The 23,742-nt window shown below is 40.8% G+C and overlaps 1 protein-coding gene across 1 annotated transcript in view; it reads right to left on the bottom strand.

Moving 5' to 3' along the window:
- The window catches only part of LOC129831947 (endothelial cell-selective adhesion molecule-like), an 85,370-nt gene that overhangs the window by 19,718 nt on the left and 41,910 nt on the right, over positions 1 to 23,742 (bottom strand). The gene's annotated exons all lie outside the window — the stretch shown is intronic.

Below are 23,742 nucleotides of genomic sequence, written 5' to 3'. Positions count from 1 at the left end.
ACATAATAGACCCTGGATTGGTTTTTCTGATTTGGCTTGCACTTTGTCTCTAATCCTGCTAGGGATAGAAACAAATGTTTCTGCTTGAGATGGCAGATTTAAAGGTGAGGGGGTGGGCTATTTCATTAGTTGGGAGTCAATGGGGGCATCATCTTTACTGAGAAATGATGAGTGTGTTTGAAAAGAGCAGTGCTACACTCTTAGAAAAAAAGGGGCTATCTAGAACCTAAAAGGGTTCTTTGGCTGTCCCCATAGAACTCTGAATAACCCTTATGGTTCCATGTAGAACCCTTTTGTGTTATATGTAGAACAATTTCCACAGAGGACTCTACATGGAACCCCAAACATTTCTAAGAGTATATAGATGAGGATGAGGAATATATAACTGTTCTTCCTATGGGAAAACGGATGTAGGATGTGATTGGATTAGGATGGATTGCGTCACTTTGAAAAAGTAATTCAAAGTGATACTTTATGACCCTGAATTTTTTATCATAGTCTACATACCTATGGGAAAAATTCTATACAACTATGTGCAGCTAAGTCTAAGCCCTCCAGACTTTTGGGGATAATAACAATACAGTGTATCCTAATGTGAAGGAGTATTGGACTGTGTTGGAGATTAGAATGATGATGAATGGGAATGGCTCTTTTAAATGATACACTGCGCCTTAATGCACGATAATGCTCTATATTCCCGTGACTATTCTTACCGCTTTTTCTTGGGCTAGGTTTATCCTCCGAACTGTGCCATTCAATTGTTTATTAAATGAAGGAAAATCTTCCCTAATCCCTGGCTCTGTCTCCACTCTCCATTTGGGTTGTGTGTTGCTGCAGACAGATGAGACACACTAGAAGGTGTGGATATGGGTATGATTAATCTACATCTATCAACAGATAAACCCTTGAAAAGCTGCCACCGTAGAACACAATGTAGGCGGGGCATCGCTGTCAACTGGATTGTTTAATAACTACCATGTTTTTACACGAACAATGTGGGTGTTTAAAAAAGAAGATGCATCTTGCCTTTGAAATACAACTAGACTCATCTGTTCCCCAAAAATGTATGATAGACATTAGTATAGTGGGCCTTTTTGGAGAGTTCTAAAATCTATGGGAAAAAATATCTCAGCAAAAACTGTCATGGCCATGCCAAGCTGTTGGCCTGATCCATCAGGATGGTCGAATGAGGCTACAGCTGGTGTTCAAAATAGAGCACACTGAGAATATGTCAGTTACCATGAGCAGCCAAGAGGGGGCAGCAAATCTATGAGAATCACCAACTAAGCAAAAGACTAGAATCACATGGATGTAGTGGAGTCATTTAAAAATCAATGGCCAATGTTTGATAGCCTGATGACTCATACTGAATTTAATTCCAATGCTCCACCTATCGCTAGCCTGCAATGATAGAAGTCATTTTCTGCTGACGTCAAAGTGAGGGGAGTTGTACAAAACAAGTCATCAGCGATTGGATCGTCTCTAGAGTATCAAAGTATCTATTCGTATCTATTAGTATCTATTAGAGTATCTATTAGAGTATCAAAGCCAATGACTACTTCCGAAACTAAGCTCTACCTATGTGTGTTCATGTAACCGATGTGAAATGGCTAGCTAGTTAGCGGTGGTGCGCGCTAATAGCGTTTCAATCGGTGACGTCACTCGCTCTGAGACCTGAAGTAGTTGTTCCCCTTGCTCTGCAAGGGCCGCGGCTTTTGTGGCGCGATGGGTAACGATGCTTCGTGGGTGTCAGTTGTTGATGTGTGCAGAGGGTCCCTGGTTCGAGCCCAGGTAGGGGCGAGGAGAGGGACAGAAGCTAAACTGTTACATTCAGGCTCTGGCACAACCCATAGGTTTCAGGGACCAATCAAAACGGTTTGAATGTGTTCGCATTCGAGAAGTTTTCGGAGAGGAGATCAAATCCAGACTCATCGTGGAGAAGAAATGTTAGTGGGCGTGACATTTGGCCAGAGCGATGTGGATGGGTAGCCAGGCAAAATGTTTAGTGCCTCCATTTTTAGATGATCAATAACCCATAATAATCCATGATAGTAATTAAATTATATCAAAGCAAGTATGTTAAAATATAGGCTTAACACCTGAAATCCACAATGAAAAACAACAAATGGATATTCCCTATGTTTTAAACACCACCATAGGCTCCTTGAAAAATACAAATGGCTTATAAGACAATCAAATGATTCCAGTCCCCAGCTGAAACACACAACCATGCCCACCCTCCAGCCTTCAAGCCTCGGGCAGAAGATAAACCAACTCTCATTAAACAGAACCACTTATCTTTCACTATAATCTCTCGTTTCACCGTAGTCTTTATCTCCTGAGGGTCCTGTGTTCAAGCTACAGCACAGCCCCCACTATCTCTCCTGTGCTGACTGAGACAGCCTTCAAATGAACCACTAATCTGAAGCTGCTGGTGAAAGTTGCAGTAGCACGCTCCGGAGGGGCTGAAGGTCTTCACAGGAGAGAGGGAAGGATTCACAGGGCAATGACTAGGAAAGACTGTCTGACAGCACAGTGAGTGGCAGGGGGGCTACAGTTCACAAATGGGCCGTGACCAATGTAACATCTCAGACTGAGTGGCATTCAATGATGGGAAAATATGAGGCTTCATTACAAAACGTGTCCTGATACAGTACCCAGTCCACAAAGCTAAGCCTGTGTTTGGCTATGTAAAAAGAGGATTAAGGTAAAGTGAGGATATGGAGGGTATATGAGGAGTGAGTTGGGTTCTGGATGGTGCGGAGACAGTTTGTGATGTAGGACAATGAGATAGCCCTCTTTGTGGAAGACTTTGTGCATATACTGTTTGTGGCTGACCCCTGGGGCTTCAAACAGATGGTGCTTAAATAATAAATATTTGGAGGCTCCTTTAAATTGGATTACATTAGCGTAATCTCTGAAGCTATTTTAAACCATTTTGAGTATGCCATCGCAACACAGGAGCTTTAATTCCTCAAGTTTTGACTGTGTTCAAATTGATTCTGTATGTAAACATGGGCTCTAACTCCCACACCCCCGGTCTCTCCACCACATACAGTACTGGTATGGTCTCTCTCTCCCTCTCACCTAGTCTCTCTCTCTCACATCACATAATAAATTGATCAATGGAAAAAAAACTTAAGGAAGAGCACTTCAGAGAGAAACACATTTGACCAGCTAAGCTGATTTTAGATCACTATTTTTCAGGTCTTTAACCGTGTACATTGGCGAGGTTGGATACAGGCATTGAGGTTGTACGAGAGGAAAAGGTAATGGAATACAGCATTACAGGGACATCACCAGGACCTGGGTTTTGGGTCAGCCCTGAATCTTTTGAGCTGCTGCGATGGTGTGACAAATATTCAATGGTTTTTGTTTTCTTTCTACAAATCTGGCTCTAACTTTTGAACGGTAGAAGCTAACAGATCTTCTCTACAGACACAGAACTGGTGCATTTCAGTCACTTAGCAGGTGTGAAAAACATAGAAAGCGACTTTTTTTGGAGTGGGTATCATATCAATTTGTTCATGAGAATGGGGAGAATAAGATAAGACTATTAAACCTTTGCCACCCCAAAGTGGACACATTATTCTGCTGGCCCATGTGGGGAGATGCATGATTGATGTCGAAATAGTCCTCTATGTCTTCAGAGACTCTATGAAACCACATTGGGCTATTCTATATAGAGGGCCATCAATCAGAGCAGTCCTTTTAAACACTAAACTGGACTGAAAAACGAACACTCTAAATCTCCTCACTGCCTGTGGCACTAGGACAAAGTCCCCCCCCCCCCCCCCACCACCACCACACACACACACACACACACACACAGAGACAGATGGATTGGACTTGAATAATGCATTTTGGCTAATCCAAATAAGAGAGTGTTAGGCCCAGTCAACGTGAAGGAAAGGAGCTTCCCCTCGATCACTAATGACCATTACCTCATGACCGTTATGTCATCGTTAACGACCAGATCATGATCACTACAATAGTTAATATTCATATCTCCATTGATCACTGTCATAAACCATAAACCATGACCTACTTACACTGATAAAGAGAGAGTGAGTTGTAGAACATAGTGGATAGGGCTTGAATTAAGACAGTAATTAATAACAGTAGACAGTAATCCTTCATCTTTCACATATCAAGAGAGATCCTGTAGGCTGAAGACAGAGGTCAGTTTTGATTGATGGTATTCTACTATGGTGCCTTTTGGAGGGTAACTTGTCTGTTCCACTCTACAGGACTGATGCTTGTCAGTCAGAACTGTGTTTGGACTAGGGCCCAGTGCAGTTCATGGGTGTCTAATCTTTGCACGATGCTGCTCCTGTTTGCTTAGTGCCTTGTCTTTTCATCTTTGTTTACTTTGTCTGCTTGGAAACTGCATGAGAAAAAGAAAAAAGAACACAGACACTGGACAGAGGAAGGCCAGCATCCTGGAGTTGCCTCTTCACTGTTGACATTGAGACTGGTGTTTTGTGGGTACTATTTAATGAAGCTGCCAGTTGAGGACTTGTGAGGCCAGTTTAATTGCTTCTTTAATCAGAACAACAGTTTTCAGCTGTGTTAACATAATTCCAAAAGGGTTTTCTAATGTTCAATTAGCCTTTTAAAATTATAAACTTGGATTAGCTAACACAATGTGCCATTGGAACAAAGGAGTGATGGTTGATGATTATGGGCCTCTGTAAGCCTATGTAGATATTCCATAAAAAATCAGCTGTTTCCAGCTACAATAGTCATTTACAACATTAACAATGTCTACACTGTATTTCTGATCAATTTGATGATATTTTAATGGAAAAACATTTGGTTTTCTTTCAAAAACAAGGACATTTCTAAGTGACCCCAAACTTTTGAACAGTAGTGTAGATTCCTTACCAGGGATATGCCAGGGATATGAGACGTTTTGATGTACACAGATACACTACAATACAGCAGCCATGCCCTCTGATAAGAGCTTAACACCATTGTGACAACATTGAAGGCAAAGCTGAATAAATAATAATTTGCAATGGGGAAAATGCATCGTGTGTGTGTAAATCCTTTAATGTGTGTAAACAAAAACAGGTGCAGCTGTTTAACACCATAGTGTGCAAGTCAAGACTACCAGTTTAATGGAAGTGGAGGGTTGGGCGATATGGGCAAAATACCATATTTTTTTAAAAATGGGGCGGTATTTGATGTTTTTATATAATAAAAGTTATACATTTGCATTATGAGTATTATACATTCTAAGTTATTCCAACGGGTCTTTCTCCATTCTGATTGTTTTATACCGTTAAATTAAAATTAAAATAAAAATTCTGCATTTTCATCAATTTCAGGCATTTTCTGCACTCATTTTAGGTCATTTTCACACTGCCATGTAGCGCTGCACAATATGGGCCTTATTTTTAATCAAATGTTGCAATTGCGATTTGACTTGTGATTTGGAGCAAAACACTTGGGTGAACTGTTGCAATCATGGAAATAAAATGATTATTCTATAGTTAGAATATAATAGTGGGCACTGTGTTGTTTGACATGACAACGAATGAAAATGCCAGGGAGGAGTTATTGTGACAGGGTAGGAACCAAAGTGTTTAGTGTTCCTGGGGGAACTATAATCTTTGGCTACATTAAATGTTCTCTCTTAGGGACTTTATGTAGATAACATATTCTTCCTTTGCCTATTCCTCTTTGATTTAGACGATACTGTTGCAAAAACAACATGCTGATTTATGTCCACACCATATTATCAGGCTGTATAGCTAATTACGTTTGTGTTGACTCAGTACATTTATTCTCTAGCTAGCGATTAGCATTAGCAGCTAACAAGATTTAGGTCTAACTTGCTTGGAAAAGACAAACTAGCTGTTTGCAGATATAAGAAACACAAACTGATAGTGTAATTATAGAACGGAAGTTGATTTATATTAAGAAGCAAAGTGAAAACAGCATCGTTATCAACATTGTTGCATGTGCTGCATTGACCATGCAGATCGAACTCAAGTGTCTCGTGGTCGAGGAACAAGAAATGCGCTCCTTGAGTGGGCTGGGCTAGGTCTGTATGGAAAGCGCAGAGAGATAGCAGGGAGAGATGACTCAAGTAGCGAAGTAAACTATAAAAATGGACGTTACACATGGTGTATCACATTTAACAAACCAAACATTCAAATATCGTTATAGAAGGTAAAGTAAAAACCCAAACCAGTCCGTGCATCAATACCGGTATATCATAAAATACGGTATACCGCCCAGCAGTCTTGTCTCATGTCAGTGGCCTCATCAGAACAGCTGTCCATCATCTAACAGCCCACACGGGCCTGGGCCTGGCTCTCTCTGGCAGGAATGATGGCAGGGCATGAAAGGAAGGCTGTGGACCTAAATGGCTCTGGTCTGCACTGTTACACCACCAGAGCAGCAGGCAGCCCACCATCTTGGGCTCTGAAGGAGATATTTATAAGTCATTAGTGTAGCGGGGGGGGGGGGATCGGGAGGGCACGGGTTGGCCCTTTTATATCCAAGAGAGAGGGCCGCAGTGCTGACAGGCTGACTAGTGACAGAGAGAGTCAGTGCTGGCTGGGGGAGTCCGTCTCTACCTCGCCACTTCTCTGCCTAAGTGCATATCGCACCGTGGAGCCCTGAGGAGCACAGCACAGGTTAATGCAGGCCTGTAATTAAGATGTGATCTGATTTCAGATTTCCACTGAGCTCTTATCTGAGAGGAATTACAGGGCCCATCATGCAATCCTCAAAAGCCTCTCAAGCATAGAAAACATTAGATATCTGCATGCATGTCACAATGTTTTACAATATTACAGAAATGTTGAAGATGAAAGAGATGTTGCCTTTGAAGGGGTTAGTGTGCTGATGTGGAAGCAAAACCCCACCACAACGTCTTAGAACCTGCCAGGGAACAACCTTTCCCCTCAGTGACGGTAAGCGGCAGCTTCATCTCCATTGTGCAGGCAGGTTGGGTCAGGAAACCAGCAGGAGAGGAGACAGTCAGGGGATAGGAGCAGGAATAAAAGGCCGACAGCCAGGCAGCTGCCTCCATAGAGTTATGGCTTCCTCTGGATGACTATGTTGCTCCAGACGGGGAGGTGTGTGTACCTTCAGCCCTTGAACACAATAGAGTGGCCTTTCAGAACCTCAAGAACATGACCTATGGCAGCAGGACAAATATCTACTTTGCTTATGAGTCTTTAACCTAGAGAGGTGGTGGATGGCAAATCTAAACACAAGAATCTTGTCCCGAGTTCCACCTACACGCTGAATCCACAAAGACATTCACATAGATTTGTATTAATGGTTAATCCTGTCCATATGAATGGCATTGTGAATACTAAGAATTTCATAGTATTCGTACTAATCTATGCCAGGCCAAGGAATAAATCTTCAGCTGATACTTCAGAAGGATCCTCATTGATTATTCCTGGAATTTCACCAACTGTGTGTATCAGATCTTCTGTTTAGAATTCTAACCTAAATATCCCAGTATTTTGGATTTGCGCAAATACAGTAGGCCTCTACGGTCAATATGTTTACTGTAAGGGACTACTATTGGCTATGTGGGCACAAGCTACTATCAGAATTCAGGACAGTGTCAGTTTGACAAGAATACATGTTCCCTGCAGCTCAAGTCATGTTCATGACTCCATTTCTCCAGTGCATGGAAATGAGGTCATAAAGAATTAACACTGTACTGTGAAAGCTAGGGATTATACACACTGAGTATACCAAACATTAGGAACACCTTCCTAATATTGAGTTGCACCCCCCCTTTTTGCACTAGTCAATTAAAATCGGGGAATGGACTCTACAAGGTTCAAAAGCGTTCCACAAGGATTCTGGCCCATGTTCACTCCACAGTTGTGTCAAATCGGCTAGATGTCCTTTGCGTGGTGGACCATTCTTGATACACACGGGAAACTGTTGAGCGTGAAAAACTCAGCACCTACTAACACATGCCGTACAAAGGCATTTCAATATTTTGTCTTGCCCTTTCACCCTCTGAATGGCACACATACACAATACAGGTCTCAATTGTTTCGAGGTTTAAACAAGTCGAACAAGGCAGTCCTCATTAGATACATGGTAAACATCTCACATCACCAATAGAGATAGACCAATATTGTGGTGGCATTTGAGTGAGGATAGATAGAGTGTGGGTTGAGGAATGGTTTGAGTGTATGTATGTGAATCATTGTGAGAGACGAAAGAGATGTGATGATTTAATGCTATCTAGATAAAAGACTGTGATGAAAGTCCTGAAGAGACAGGCATCCCAGCTAACAATCATTCCCACAACTTTAAAGAGTCTCATTTGGTCATTAACTTAATGTTTTCATAAGAATGTTCCTGTGATGTGCAAGGAATGTTTCCAAGAGACCGTTCCATTAATGTCAAATAGAACTTACCCAGAATGTGGTTACCAAGTTCTTAGAACTTAAAATATGAATGTTCTACACACGTTTCATGGGAATGGTGCAAGAACATTCATGTGTCAAGTTCTGTGGGTTAGGAGAATATTCCATTGTTGTCATTGTTGATAGACAACAATAATTGTTCCACCTCTTCCACACTTTATTTATTTTTATTTTTTATTTAACCTTTATTTAACCAGGTAGGCAAATTGAGAACACGTTCTCATTTACAATTGCGACCTGGCCAAGATAAAGCAAAGCAGTTCGACACATACAACAACACATAGTTACACATGGAGTAAAAACAAACATATAGTCAATAATACAGTGAAAAAAAAATAAGTCTATATACAATGTGAGCAAGTGAGGTGAGATAAGGGAGGTGAAGGCAAACAGATATATGTATAAATAAATAAAAATATAAAAAGGCAATGGAGGCGAAGTGAGTACAACACAGCAAGTAAAATAAAAACTAAAAAAAAAAAAAAAACACTGGAATGGTTGGTTTGCATTGGAAGAAAGTGCAAAGTAGAGACAGAAATAATGGGGTGCAAAGGAGCAAAATAAATTAATAAATAAATACAGTAGGTAAAGAGGTAGTTGTTTGGGCTAAATTGTAGATGGGTTATGTACAGGTGCAGTAATCTATGAGCTGCTCTGACAGCTGGTGCTTAAAGCTAGTGAGGGAGATAGGTGTTTCCAGTTTCAGAGATTTTTGTAGTTCGTTCCAGTCATTGGCAGCAGAGAACTGGAAGGAGAGGCGTCCAAAGGAAGAATTGGTTTTGGGGGTGACTAGAGAGATATACCTGCTGGAGCGCGTGCTACAGGTAGGTGCTGCTATGGTGACCAGCGAGCTGAGATAAGGGGGGACTTTACCTAGCAGGGTCTTGTAGATGACCTGGAACCAGTGGGTTTGGCGACGAGTATGAAGCGAGGGCCAGCCAACGAGAGTGTACAGGTCGCAGTGGTGGGTAGTATATGGGGCTTTGGTGACAAAACGGATGGCACTGTGATAGACTGCATCCAATTTATTGAGTAGGGTTTTGGAGGCTATTTTGTAAATGACATCACCGAAGTCGAGGATTGGTAGGATGGTCAGTTTTACAAGGGTATGTTTGGCAGCATGAGTAAAGGATGCTTTGTTGCGGAATAGGAAGCCAATTCTAGATTTGACTTTGGATTGGAGATGTTTGATGTGGGTCTGGAAGGAGAGTTTACAGTCTAACCAGACACCTAGGTATTTGTAGTTGTCCACATATTCTAAGTCAGAGCCGTCCAAAGTAGTGATGTTGGACAGGCGGGCAGGAGCAGGCAGCGATCGGTTGAAGAGCATGCATTTGGTTTTACTTGTATTTAAGAGCAGTTGGAGGCCACGGAAGGAGAGTTGTATGGCATTGAAGCTCGCCTGGAGGGTTGTTAACACAGTGTCAAAAGAAGGGCCAGAAGTATACAGAATAGTGTCGTCTGCGTAGAGGTGGATCAGAGAATCACCAGCAGCAAGAGCGACATCATTGATGTAAACAGAGAAGAGAGTCGGTCCAAGAATTGAACCCTGTGGCACCCCCATAGAGACTGCCAGAGGCCCGGACAACAGACCCTCCGATTTGACACACTGAACTCTATCAGAGAAGTAGTTGGTGAACCAGGCGAGGCAATCATTAGAGAAACCAAGGCTGTCGAGTCTGCCAATGAGGATGTGGTGATTGACAGAGTCAAAAGCCTTGGCCAGGTCAATGAATACGGCTGCACAGTAGTTTCCTATCGATGGCGGTTACGATATCGTTTATGACCTTGAGCGTGGCTGAGGTGCACCCATGACCAGCTCTGAAACCAGATTGCATAGCGGAGAAGGTGTGGTGTGATTCGAAATGGTCGGTAATCTGTTTGTTGACTTGGCTTTCGAAGACCTTAGAAAGGCAGGGTAGGATAGATATAGGTCTGTAGCAGTTAGGGTCAAGGGTGTCCCCCCCTTTGAAGAGGGGGATAACCGCAGCTGCTTTCCAATCTTTGGGGATCTCAGACGACACGAAAGAGAGGTTGAAGAGGCTAGTAATAGGGGTGGCAACAATTTCAGCAGATAGTTTTAGAAAGAAAGGGTCCAGATTATCTAGCCCGGCTGATTTGTAAGGGTCCAGATTTTGCAGCTCATTAAGAACATCAGCTGACTGTATTTGGGAGAAAGAGAAATGGGGAAGGCTTGGGCGAGTAGCAGAGGGGAGGGCAGTGCTGTTGTCCGGGGTAGGGGTAGCCAGGTGGAAAGCATGGCCAGCCGTAGAAAAATGCTTATTGAAATTCTCAATTATAGTGGATTTGTCGGTGGTGACAGTGTTTCCTATCTTCAGAGCGGTTGGAAGCTGGGAGGAGGTGTTCTTATTCTCCATGGACTTTACGGTGTCCCAGAACTTTTTTGAATTTGTGTTGCAGGAAGCAAATTTCTGCTTGAAAAAGCTAGCCTTGGCTGTTCTAACTGCCTGTGTATATTGGTTTCTGGCTTCCCTGAAAAGTTGCATATCACGGGGGCTGTTCGATGCTAATGCAGAACGCCATAGGATGTTTTTCTGTTGGTTAAGGGCAGTCAGGTCAGGAGAGAACCAAGGGCTATATCTGTTCCTGGTTCTAAATTTCTTGAATGGGGCATGCTTATTCAAGATGGTGAGGAAGGCATTTTTAAAAAATGACCAGGCATCCTCTACTGACGGGATGAGATCAATATCCTTCCAGGATACCCCGGCCAGGTCGATTAGGAAGGCCTGCTCGCTGAAGTGTTTCAGGGAGCGTTTGACAGTGATGAGTGGAGGTCGTTTGACCGCTGACCCATTACGGATGCAGGCAATGAGGCAGTGATCGCTGAGATCTTGGTTGAAAACAGCAGAGGTGTATTTGGAGGGCAAGTTTGTTAGGATGATATCTATGAGGGTACCCGTGTTTACGGAATTGGGGTGGTACCTGGTAGGTTCATTGATAATTTGTGTGAGATTGAGGGCATCAAGCTTAGATTGTAGGGTGGCTGGGGTGTTGAGCATGTTCAAATTTAGGTCGCCTAGCAGCACGAGCTCTGAAGATAGATGGGGGGCAATCAGTTCACATAGTGTCCAGAGCACAGCTGGGGGCAGAGGGTGGTCTATAGCAGGCGGCAACGGTGAGAGACTTGTTTTTAGAGAGGTGGATTTTTAAAAGTAGAAGTTCAAATTGTTTGGGAACAGACCTGGATAGTATAACAGAACTCTGCAGGCAGTCTTTGCAGTAGATTGCAACACCGCCCCCTTTGGCCGTTCTATCTTGTCTGAAAATATTGTAATTGGGGATAAAAATGTCTGAATTTTTGGTGGTCTTTCTAAGCCAGGATTCAGACACGGCTAAAACATCCGGGTTGGTAGAGTGTGCTAAAGCAGTGAACAAAACAAACTTAGGGAGGAGGCTTCTAATGTTAACATGCATGAAGCCAAGGATATTACGGTTACAGAAGTCATCAAAAGAGAGCGCCTGGGGAATAGGAGTGGAGCCAGGTACTGCAGGGCCTGGATTCACCTCTACATCACCAGAGGAACAGAGGAGAAGTAGGATAAGGGTACGGCTAAAAGCTATGAGAATTGGTCGCCTAGAGCAGAGAGTAAAATGAAGTTTCTGGGGGCGATAAAATAGTTTAAAGGAATAATGTACAGACAAAGGTATGGTAGGATGTGAATACAGTGGAGGTAAACCTAGGTATTGAGTGATGATGAGAGAGATCTTGTCTCTAGAAACATCATTGAAACCAGGTGATGTCATCGCATATGTGGGTGGTGGAACTGAGAGGTTGGATATGGTATAGAGAGCAGGGCTAGAATCTCTACAGTGAAATAAGCCAATAAACACTAACCAGAACAGCAATGGACAACGCATATTTACATTAAGGAGAGGCATGCTTAATCGAGTGATCAATAAGGGTCCAGTGAGTAGAGGTTGGTTGGGGTCGTGGCGATCCAGACAGCTGGCCGGGTATATGGCTATCGGTAGCAGCATAGGATGGAGGTCTGTTTGTAGATACCTCGTGCGTTTCCGTCGGTAGGTTCCGTGTAGTGAGGTTTTGTTCAGATAGCAGCCGATAAGACAGCTAACGATTAGTGGGCCTCAGATGAGCGTTCAGGTAACGTCGGGACGGAGGTGCCGGTTGGATAAATCCCTCGGGCAGATAACGTCGGCAGTCAGTCGTGAAGGCCCGGTGGGGTTCCGTATCTGCAGCAGCAACAAAAGAAACGGGTCCGGATGGTGATGGAACTCCTCAGCTGGCTAGCTCCAGCATGATTTGAGTTTGCTCCGGGGTCGACGTAAGCCAATAGTCACACGGTATGCAGCTAGCTAGCTGCGAAATCAAGGTGCAAGTGTCCAGAGCCTGCGGTTGGAATCCGGGGAAACTGAGAGAAAAAAAGTCCCGGAATGCTCCGGTCCGAGTCGCGTTGCACAAAAGTGCCGGTAGATTATCGAGCTAAAGGAATAGCTGATGACCGCAAAACGTGGGCAGCTGAAACACCAACGCTAGCCAGCAAACCGGCTAATTTCGGGGCAGCTACAGATTAGCTTCTGGCTAGCTATCGGAGTAGCTTCTGGTTAGCTTTCAGGCTAGCTTCTGAATTAGCCCCTGGCTATCTTCCACGATGGATTTTCAGATTGAGGTAAATAATACTTATTGTAATTGGTGAAGCGGGTTGCAGGAAAGCTTTTGCAGGAAAGCTTTTGTAGTTGAGTTCTTGGATAATAAAATAAATAAAAGATATGTGAAGAAAAGGTGTAAATATATATATATACAGGACACGACACGACAATACGGAAAAAGACGTCTGAACTGCTAAGCCACCTTGGATTATCACTGACTTAACAGAACTCAAAAGTACAATTCTTGTCTTTCATAATTTGGTCAGATATACTTGGATGTGTAGTGTCAGCATTTGTTGTTGGCATGTCATACCTAAGTTTGCTTATTTTGCCAATGAAAAAGTAATTAAAGTAGTTGACAATATCAGTGGGTTTTGTGAAGAATGAGCCATCTGATTCAATAAATGAAGGAGCCGAGTTGGCTTTTTTCCCCAAAATGTCATTTAAGGTGCTTCAAAGCTTTTTACTATCATTCTTTATATCATTTATTTTTGTTTCATAGTATAGTTTATTTTTCTTTAGTTTAGTAACATGATTTCTTAAATTTGCAGTATGTTTGCTAATCAGTTGGGCTGCCAGACTTATTTGCCATACCCTTTGCCTCATTCCTCTCAACCATACAATTTTTCAATTCCTCGACAATCCAAGGGGATTTAACAGTTTTTATTGTAATTTTCTTAATATTGATCATAGTGATTCAGGAGTATCACTAAAATAGGTTAATATGCCCCACCAACATTAGACAACTATAAAGAAAGCCCTTAAATTGTTTAAATAACTCAATTAAACCAATGAGAGAATAGTCAAATTAACTGGGGCGGCAGGGTAGCCTAGTGGTTAGAGTGTTGGGCAAGTAACCGAAAGGTTGCAAGTTCAAATCTGTCGTTCTGCCCCCGAACAAGGTAGTTAACCCACTGCTCCTAGGCCGTCATTGAAAATAAGAATTTGTTCTTAACTGACTTGCCTAGTTCAATAAAAGGGAAAATAAAATACTGATACCTGACAGACATGGTGGCATAGCAGGAAGATCTGAATGGTGTGAACTAAGAGGTTGTGAGTTCAAATCCCAGGTGAGGACATGGTGAATAATAATTACTGTATAAATGAACATGCACAATGTAATCCGGTATCTCAAAGTGTGTCAAATATGTCAGTTGAAAACACTATGCTAGAAGCACTGTGTCTGAATATCCCTAACATTGCCAACAGACAAAAAGACCTGTGAATGGATGTGTGGTTCACCAATTAAGGTGACCCAAAATTTTTGGGTGGGAGAACATTTCTATGGGACCATCAGGTGACTTCTTGACAACTGCTACACAGAAATGTTCTTGCAACTTTCCCATGAAACGTGTCTAGAAAATTCATATAGTATATTCTGAGAACATTGCAACCATGTTCTGTGTATGCTTGATGTGACGTTGATGGAATATTCTCCTAACCCTCAGAAAACTGGACACATGAATGTTCTTGCAAAGTCCCATAAATCACTTCTAGAACATTAATATTGTATATTCTGAGAACATTGTAACCATCTTCAAGATTAGTTCTGCTTGACATGAAGGGAATGTTCTACCTTCATCACCAACATATGCTAAAAAGGTTCTCAAAAGATTTTTGCTAACAGATAGTTAGGGGAAGATTCTAATGGAAAACTGGACACGTAAACATCAAAACATTCTCTCTCTCCCTAGAATTGTTATCTGGGATGTAGCAAAACCCTAGGACCAGGGCTCAGGTGGCCCTGCACCATGGTCAGTGCCAAGCCAGTGTACGCACACACACACACACACACACAGCGAGATCAATGCCAAGCCAGAACTCAAATCCAGTAGACAAACACACAACCAAATATGTGTGTCCATGATGTGTACCCCACAGTGGAGTTTAGCCAGTACTGAGAGACATAACACAGCACTTAGCCTAGTACTTAGAAAACACTGGAAATGTTGTCAGTCATGGCCCCACCTGAGCCCTGCAGCCTCATAACCCCAGACTGCTGCTGCTACTCTGTTCCCAGGCAGTTTTCAAAGCACAGTTTTGCATTTGTTTTGTGGTGTTTAATATTGAAATAAACAAACTTGGCGAGGTCCTAATTATAGATCAATGGAATATGTGATAAGAACGTTAATTCAAAAGATTTAAGAGGACCTTTGCTCGGTCTGTCAATCTCTAGGAGCGTACTGTAGAGGAGGGATAATCAATGGGGTTGGTAAGGAGGAACATCGCCAAGGACTGTCACTCACTGATTATACATTTCACTGATTATACATTTCATTCTTGGGTGACCAGCGCTCACCCAAGAATCCATAGGGGCCACTTTACATGTAAATGGCACTGGGGATAATTCTATATCGAAGATTGAAGCGAGGTCTAATCCTGCACTTGATGTTTGATATAACAAGTTTGCATACTATTTTACAAAGGTGCACAGTATGTTGTATGCACATTGGCACAGCCCATGACTGCACATTGTTTACCTCCTTGATTTAACTGTGACAAACGAGACGGCTAATAATAATAATCCCTAATAGCCTTTCAAACAAAATTTTGGGAGGGGGGGGTGTAAATCGTTGTGGTGAGAGGAGTGTAATCTGTATAGATTGTCACAGCCTAAATGGATTCAAATGTTTTAAAACTTCTTGCCACTAGGGGGGTGCCATTTCGACATAGTACAAATTCATTTCCAAATTAAACTGCCTCGTACTCAATTCTTGCTCGTACAATATGCATATTATTATTAATATTGGATAGAAAACACTCTCTAGTTTCTAAAACCGTTTGAATTATGTCTGTGGGTGAAACAGAACTGGACTTAGAGCAATTTCCCTATGTGGAGTTGAGAATGCAGAATTTTCCAACCTGTTCTCAGACCTGTTTATAAATCTGCCTGTCTTCTATTGGTTGAGATGCACTGCATACGCCTTCCTCTGGGTGTCAGCGAATAGAGGGCCTTGAAATGGAGTCTCTAGGCAGAGCTGAAAGTCTATAAATTGATTGGAAACGAGGTGTATCGTTCTTTTCCCCTTCGCTCTGACGCACTGAGGACCTTGGAACGTTCTTTTGGAAACATCGGTTATAGATCTCAGACATTTCCGGCTGTGTTTTTATTCGATATAGGCTTTAAAGATATCCTAATCTTGTTATTTTGAACCGAATTATATCAGTTCATGTCAGTATATTGCGATTTTCGGGTATTTATTTTCTTGGCGCTGTAGGAAGTTGGGTATCTCTCTCTCTCAAGCTAATGTTTACTGCTAATTGCAACGTGGAAGACAACGTTCTCCAACCTAGCAACGATTCTTTTGGACAAAGGACACCTATCCCAAGATTCTGATGAGAGTTCATCGAAAAGTAAGAACTATTTATGCTGATAATTCATTGTTCTGTTGAAAAATGTCAAATGCATAAGACGCCATTTCTTGCAGTGTAGCCTTGCGTTATCGCACCCTGTATTGCGCAGTAACGTTAATTTTTAAAATGTAATTCAGCGATTGCATTAAGAACTAATTTGTCTTTCAATTGCTGTCCAACCTGTATTTTTTTAGTCAAGTTTATGAATAGTTTTCGATAAGAATAGTTGCTTTTCCAAGATGGCGCCGGACAGATTGCTTGACGTTATGGACACTATTCTCATTGTATAAGCACGACTTGTGCCGCTAAATATGCACATTTTCGAACAAACTCTATATGAATTGTGTAATATGATGTTACAGGACTGTCATCTGAAGAATTCTGAGAAGGTTAGTGAAAAAATTAATATATTTTGGTGGTTTATACGTTATAGCTATTTTTGCCTTGAATCAATGCTGGTGTGATGTTTGCTATTGTGGTAAGTTACTATAACGCTATATTGTGTTTTCGCTGTAAAACACTTCTGAATCTGAAATATTGTCTTGATTCACAAGATCTGTGTCTTTCATCTGCTGCACGCTGTGTATTTTTAAGAAATGTTTTATGATGAGTAATTAGCTAATACACAATGGTCTCTGTAGTTATTCTAGTCGCTTTGGTGAGAGTTGGGATGGTGGCTGCAATGGTAAACTATGATTTATACCTGAAATATGCATATTTTTCTAACAAAACACATGCTATACAATAAATATGTTATCAGACTGTCATCTGATGAGGTTGTTTCTTGGTTAGTGGCTATTTATATATTTATTTGGCCGAATTTGTGATAGCTACTGATGGAGTAAAAAAATGGTGGAGTAAGAAAAGTGGTGTCTTTTGCTAACCACGTTAGCTAATAGATTTACATAGTGTCTTCCCTGTAAAACATTTTAAAAATCAGAAATGATGGCTTTATTCACAAGATGTGTATCTTTCATTTGGTGTCTTGGACTTGTGATTTCATGAACATTTTATTATATGATATCCCTGTGGCTTTAGGCTAGGCTATGCTAGTCAGCTTTTTTGATGGGGGGGGATCCCGGATCCGGGTTTGGGAGGTGTTAGTTAACAGAGACAGGCTTTTAAAGCCTCTTGAGTCTCACACTGTCTTTAACTGGGGCTAGGCTAACAAAATCAAAGGTCTGACTGCACGGAGATGCTTGGGAATATGGTCACTATGGGGGACCATGTGGTTGTTTCAGGGGAAGGGGGTATATGTGACCTTCATCTAGGACGTGACAATGGTTAATCAAACCTCTACATTTTTTTGCTCAGTTTTGCAGACCTTCTCATACAGCTGCAACTTTATTTGCATTCGTAAATCAAGACCTTTCTTGAGTTGGGCTCTGGGATGGTGCAACTGTTGAGAATCTATGGTTGTTGTGGGGGAAAGGGGTTGAGTGTGTGTGTCCCACAACTGTTGGAGTAAAAGATGTTAGGGACAATATAGGATGATTCACAATAATTGTTTGCTAATATAATAATTGCTTGCCATAATGTAATTTTGGTAATGGTGAGAGGTAAAAATCCTTTGCATAAATTACTACAAATATGAATAGCTAATTATGGAAAAAGAAAGATATTTTAATGGCTATATATCATACAAATCGAGGTGAGGGCGATGGAAATGCATTTGATCTGCTTCTGTTTCGTGGGTGGCACTGTGTGCTCTTTTTGAAGAATGTGTCCCAGTCTCTCCGGGGCTATGGGATCGGTCTGCCAGACATTGGGATGACAACCCAACTTGGGATGAGGGGTTTTAGCAGGTGGAATTGTGGGGTCCAATTGGAGGTTACCCTAGTAGCAATGCAAATATCATGGTACAGCCACAGACACTCAATCATCATCTTACTTTTTAATGGTACGTTTACAAACATATGTTTTGATAAATAGAATTTAAACTTGTGTCTCCTTATGTTAAGTGGTGAAATAAGCATAGCCAGTTATAATTGTAATGGCTTAGCAGATAATAAGAAAAGACAACCAGTACCTGGCTAAACAAGAAGGAATATAATAGCTATTGTTTACAGGAAACTCATTCAACAATTTTTGATGAAGTTTTGTGGGAAAAGGTCCGGGGGGGGGAAAAATATATATTTCTCCCATTGTCAAAGACATTCAAAAGGGCTGATATTAATTAACAGTAATTTTGATAAAAATGCGCAAATTGTCCAAACAGATCAAGGTAGATGGATTATTTTAAATATGTCATTGGACAAACATATGGCTTATTAACATATACGGTCCAAATAATGATGATCCAAGCTTCTTAGAAAATATATAAGAACTTATCAACTCTACAAGCAACAATCAACTCTTATTACGGTGGGGGATTTTAATACGGTTTTAAATACCTCTATGGACCGTAAAGAAAATCACACTACAAACCATCACCCTCAGGCACTTAAGGAAATCATGAATATATTGGAATTAGTGGATATATGGAGGCTTACATACCCTGACGTAGTGAGGTATACATGGTGGAGGCTTAAATCAAGCTAGTCATCTTGATTACTCATGTCATTCTCTCTGGCACCAAAAGTTTTTTTTTTAAATAAAAAAATAAAGTGTTGATAGGGGACAGAATGCGGTCCGATCATCACATAATTGGCATATATATTACTCTTACAGAATTTCCACGTGCGCGAGGATATTGGAAATTTAATCAAAGCCTACTGGATGATAACTTGTTTACAACAAGAACAGAATAATTTCTAACTGACTTTTTCCGGCATAACTTAGGTACAGCAGATCCCCCTTATTGTATGGAACACTTAAATGTGCCTTTAGAGGCCATGCAATTCAGTACTCATCTATAAAACAAAAGCTATTTAGATCAAAAGAGTCCATATTAACAAAGGAAATTGAAGGACCAACAGTACAGTTAGATAGTAATAAAAACTGTACCATAGAGGAACAGAATAAGTTAGAGGAAAAACAAAAATAAATGGAGGAACTTATTCAAGAAAGATCCAGTGTAGTATATTATAAAAAATAAAGCGAACCGGATGGAATATGGGGGGGGGGACTTTTTTTAATTGAAACTTGTTACAAAATGGAGTCATGCATGATTCACTGAATTATATTTTGAAAGAGGTAGTACTTTAAGAACGTTTGTTTCAAAGAGGTAGTACTTTGTTTCATTCTTAAACAGTCTCCTCCATCTCCACTAACTGAAGCTAAATTGTACGTTTTTTTCCCTATTAATACATGTAAAATTAACATCTGTACAGAAAGACTAATGTGAAGGCCAAATTAGAGGAACTTCTTCATGCAATTAAAGCCTTTAAGGCTGGAAAAACTCCAGGGCTGGATGGCATACTAGTGGAAGTATACTACACTTTTTCTTATATACTCAGAGGACCATTATTAGCATGTTTTAACCACTCCTATATAAACTGCAGATTATTGGACACGCAACAAGGTCTGATTTCATTACTACTGAAACAGGATCCTAGTAGTATATATAAAGAGCCGGTCCATTTATTGTCAAGCATTATTCATCCTAAATCAGACTGTTTTTTTACATGGACGATACATTGGAGATAATATAAGACAAGTACTGGAAACAATAGAATACTATGAAATATCGGGGAAACCAGGCCTGGTTTTCAGAGCAGATTTTGAAAATAATTTTGATAAAGTACGACTGGAGTTTATATATAAATGCATAGAATATTTCATTTTTTGAGAATATCTTATTAAATGGGTTGAAGTTATGTATAGTAACCATAGGTGTAAAATAATAAATAATGGCTACATCTCAGAAAGTTTTAAATTGTCAATAGGAGTAAAACAAGGTTGTCCACTATCGGCATATCTATTAGTGCCGTCAAAATGTTAAATTTAGATCCAACAATAATATTAAGGGATTAGAAATCCGTGGCTTAAAAACAAAGGTGTCATTGTACGCTGATGATTCACGTTTTCTTTTAAAACCACAATTAGAATCCCTCCACAGCCTCAGAGTATGTAGATATTTTGCTATCCTCTCTGGATTAAAACCAAATTATGATAAGTATATATTATATTAGGTATTGGATCACAAAAAAAAAATGCTACTTTTACATGACCGTGTAGTTTACCAATAAAATGGTCTGACGGGGATGTGGACATACTCTGTATACAAGTCCCAAAAGAAAGAAATTATCTCACTCCAATAAATTTTTATATAAAGTTAGCAAAAATAGATAAGCTCTTGCTACCATGGAAAGGAAAATACCTGTCTATTTGTGGGCATTCTTCAAAAAAAAAAAGTTATCACCCTAATTAACTCTTTAGTCATCTCACAGTTAACCTATTTGCTTATGGTCTTTCATACACCTAGCAACCTGTTTTTTAAATTATATGAGCAAAAATATATTTACCTTTTTATTTGGAATCGCAAGCCAGACAAAATTAAAAGGGCCTATTTATATAATGAATATGAATTCGGAGGGCAGACATTTTTAAATATTAAAGTATTAGACCTGGCACTAAAGGCATCAGTCACACTTAAATCTGAAATGGTTCTCTAGTAAATTAGTAAGAATGTCTCACCCCATGTTCAAGAATGGCCTTTTTCCCTTTATTCAGATTTCAAACAACCAAAAGTAAGCAGTTGTAAAAGAAATCTCTAAAATATCGTTATTTTTTAAACAAGCCTTACAAAGTTGGTTGCAAATGCAGTTTAATCCACCTGAAAAGACAGAACAAATACAACAAATAGTGGTTAAACTCAAATCTACTAATAGATTTTTTTTTAAAGGTATCATTTTTGTAAATTATATAAATACGACTGGTGGAGTTGTGTCACACATGCAGCGAACACAGACATATGGATATGTCTGCTCTACCCAAAATTACAATCAACTAATTGCAGCATTACCACAAAAATGGAACAGGCAAATAGAAAGAGTAAAAAGTAAGCAACTTGTCTGTCGGCCCTGCATTAAGACCATAAATAGTTTTCTTTAACCATGACAAATAAAAAATATACCAATTACATTTAAGGACCAAAAAAATTTGACAGCCGTGCCATATAAATTGCAAAATAGTTGGGAAGAGATTTGATGTACCGATTCCATGGCACATGGTTTATGAATTGAAACGCAAAACACATAATTCAAAACTAAAAAATTATACAAAATTCTTGCAACCAATAGAATGTGTCCCATATATATATACACTGCTCAAAAAAATAAAGGGAACACTTAAACAACACAATGTAACTCCAAGTCAATCACACTTCTGTGAAATCAAACTGTCCACTTAGGAAGCAACACTGATTGACAATACATTTCACATGCTGTTGTGCAAATGGAATAGACAAAAGGTGGAAATTATAGGCAATTAGCAAGACACCCCCAATAAAGGAATGGTTCTGCAGGTGGTGACCACAGACCACTTCTCAGTTCCTATGCTTCCTGGCTGATGTTTTGGTCACTTTTGAATGCTGGCGGTGCTTTCACTCTAGTGGTAGCATGAGACGGAGTCTACAACCCACACAAGTGGCTCAGGTAGTGCAGTTCATCCAGGATGGCACATCAATGCGAGCTGTGGCAAAAAGGTTTGCTGTGTCTGTCAGCGTAGTGTCCAGAGCATGGAGGCGCTACCAGGAGACAGGCCAGTACATCAGGAGACGTGGAGGAGGCCGTAGGAGGGCAACAACCCAGCAGCAGGACCGCTACCTCCGCCTTTGTGCAAGGAGGTGCACTGCCAGAGCCCTGCAAAATGACCTCCAGCAGGCCACAAATGTGCATGTGTCAGCATATGGTCTTACAAGGGGTCTGAGGATCTCATCTCCATACCTAATGGCAGTCAGGCTACCTCTAGCGAGCACATGGAGGGCTGTGCGGCCCCACAAAGAAATGCCACCCCACACCATGACTGACCCATCGCCAAACTGGTCATGCTGGAGGATGTTGCAGGCAGCAGAACGTTCTCCATGGCGTCTCCAGACTCTGTCACATGTGCTCATGTGCTCAGTGTGAACCTGCTTTCATCTGTGAAGAGTACAGGGCGCCAGTGGCGAATTTGCCAATCTTGGTGTTCTCTGGCAAATGCCAAACGTCCTGCACGGTGTTGGGCTGTAAGCACAACCCCCACCTGTGGACGTCGGGCCCTCATACCACCCTCATGGAGTCTGTTTCTGACCGTTTGAGCAGACACATGCACTATTGTAAAGTGGTTGTTCCACTGGATATCATAAGGTGAATGCACCAATTTGTAAGTCGCTCTGGATAAGAGCGTCTGCTAAATGACTTAAATGTAAATGTAATGTAATGATTGGGAACCATATTTAGGCAGCCATATTCCTTGAGTATTTCATGGGTGATTGGCTATGTGTTAGTTGCTTGTGTCTGCACTTATTATATATAGCTTCACGTTTGTTTTATAAGTTTATTCAGTGTTCTTCGTTAATAAAAGTAACGATGTATTCATATCACGCTGCACATTGGTCCTCCTCTCCTTCTACAGACCACCAACGTGACAATGGCTGAAGATTTGGAACATTTACCTGAGAACTAACACTGCAGATAGCATTTACTGGGTGATTTGAAAAGTACTAGTGAATCACGTGATCTTAAAATGTGATAACATGAAACTACACTTGTGAAAACCTGGTCACATACAGTGTTCCAAAAACACATTTTCACATGTGAAATTGTGTCATTTTCCAAATGTGAAATCATTAGGTATTTCTGTAAGGGCGGGTACAGATAGGTAGGGCAACATTGAAAACTTTAACATATGATACCAGAAGGGGAAAGTGCCACATTTAGAAGTGATTTAATCGATCAACAGGCTGTGCTATAACAGTGTCAGCCGAGGATTGGAGACAAAACTCCGTTCTGTCAGGAGATGAGATGCAGCCACCCAAGAAACAAATTAATGTTAGCATTCATATGCATGCTGACATGTATATGGTAATTTATAGCTTATGTATATATCATTTTTTTTAAACATGTACTTTGCACAAAAATAAAATGTACACAGAAAAGCAAACATCCTTGGGATGTAAGAATCAAAGAACTTCGCTGTGCTCTTATTTTACATTTAGAGACAAGCTTGCAAGTTGTCGACAAGACCAACAACTGAGAGAAGAATAAAGCAACAGCATTGCCTACCTATCTGATATAGAAAATATTAGCTACAAACTATAAGAGGCTATTATCATAACATGTTGTGTTCAAACATCTAATATTCCCCTCTCTACAATTGGCACTGAATATGCTGCAGGTGTACTGGGTAGGCAGCCATTATTGACGCTCAGCCGTCTGTCCATCCAACTCCAGAGCTGGAGAGACACGGGCACATG

Source organism: Salvelinus fontinalis, chromosome 33 (assembly GCF_029448725.1).
Source record: "Salvelinus fontinalis isolate EN_2023a chromosome 33, ASM2944872v1, whole genome shotgun sequence".
Classification (NCBI taxonomy): Eukaryota; Metazoa; Chordata; class Actinopteri; order Salmoniformes; family Salmonidae; genus Salvelinus; species Salvelinus fontinalis.
The sequence above is the reverse complement of the archived record's forward strand: the minus strand, read 5'-3'. Positions and strand labels throughout refer to the sequence as shown.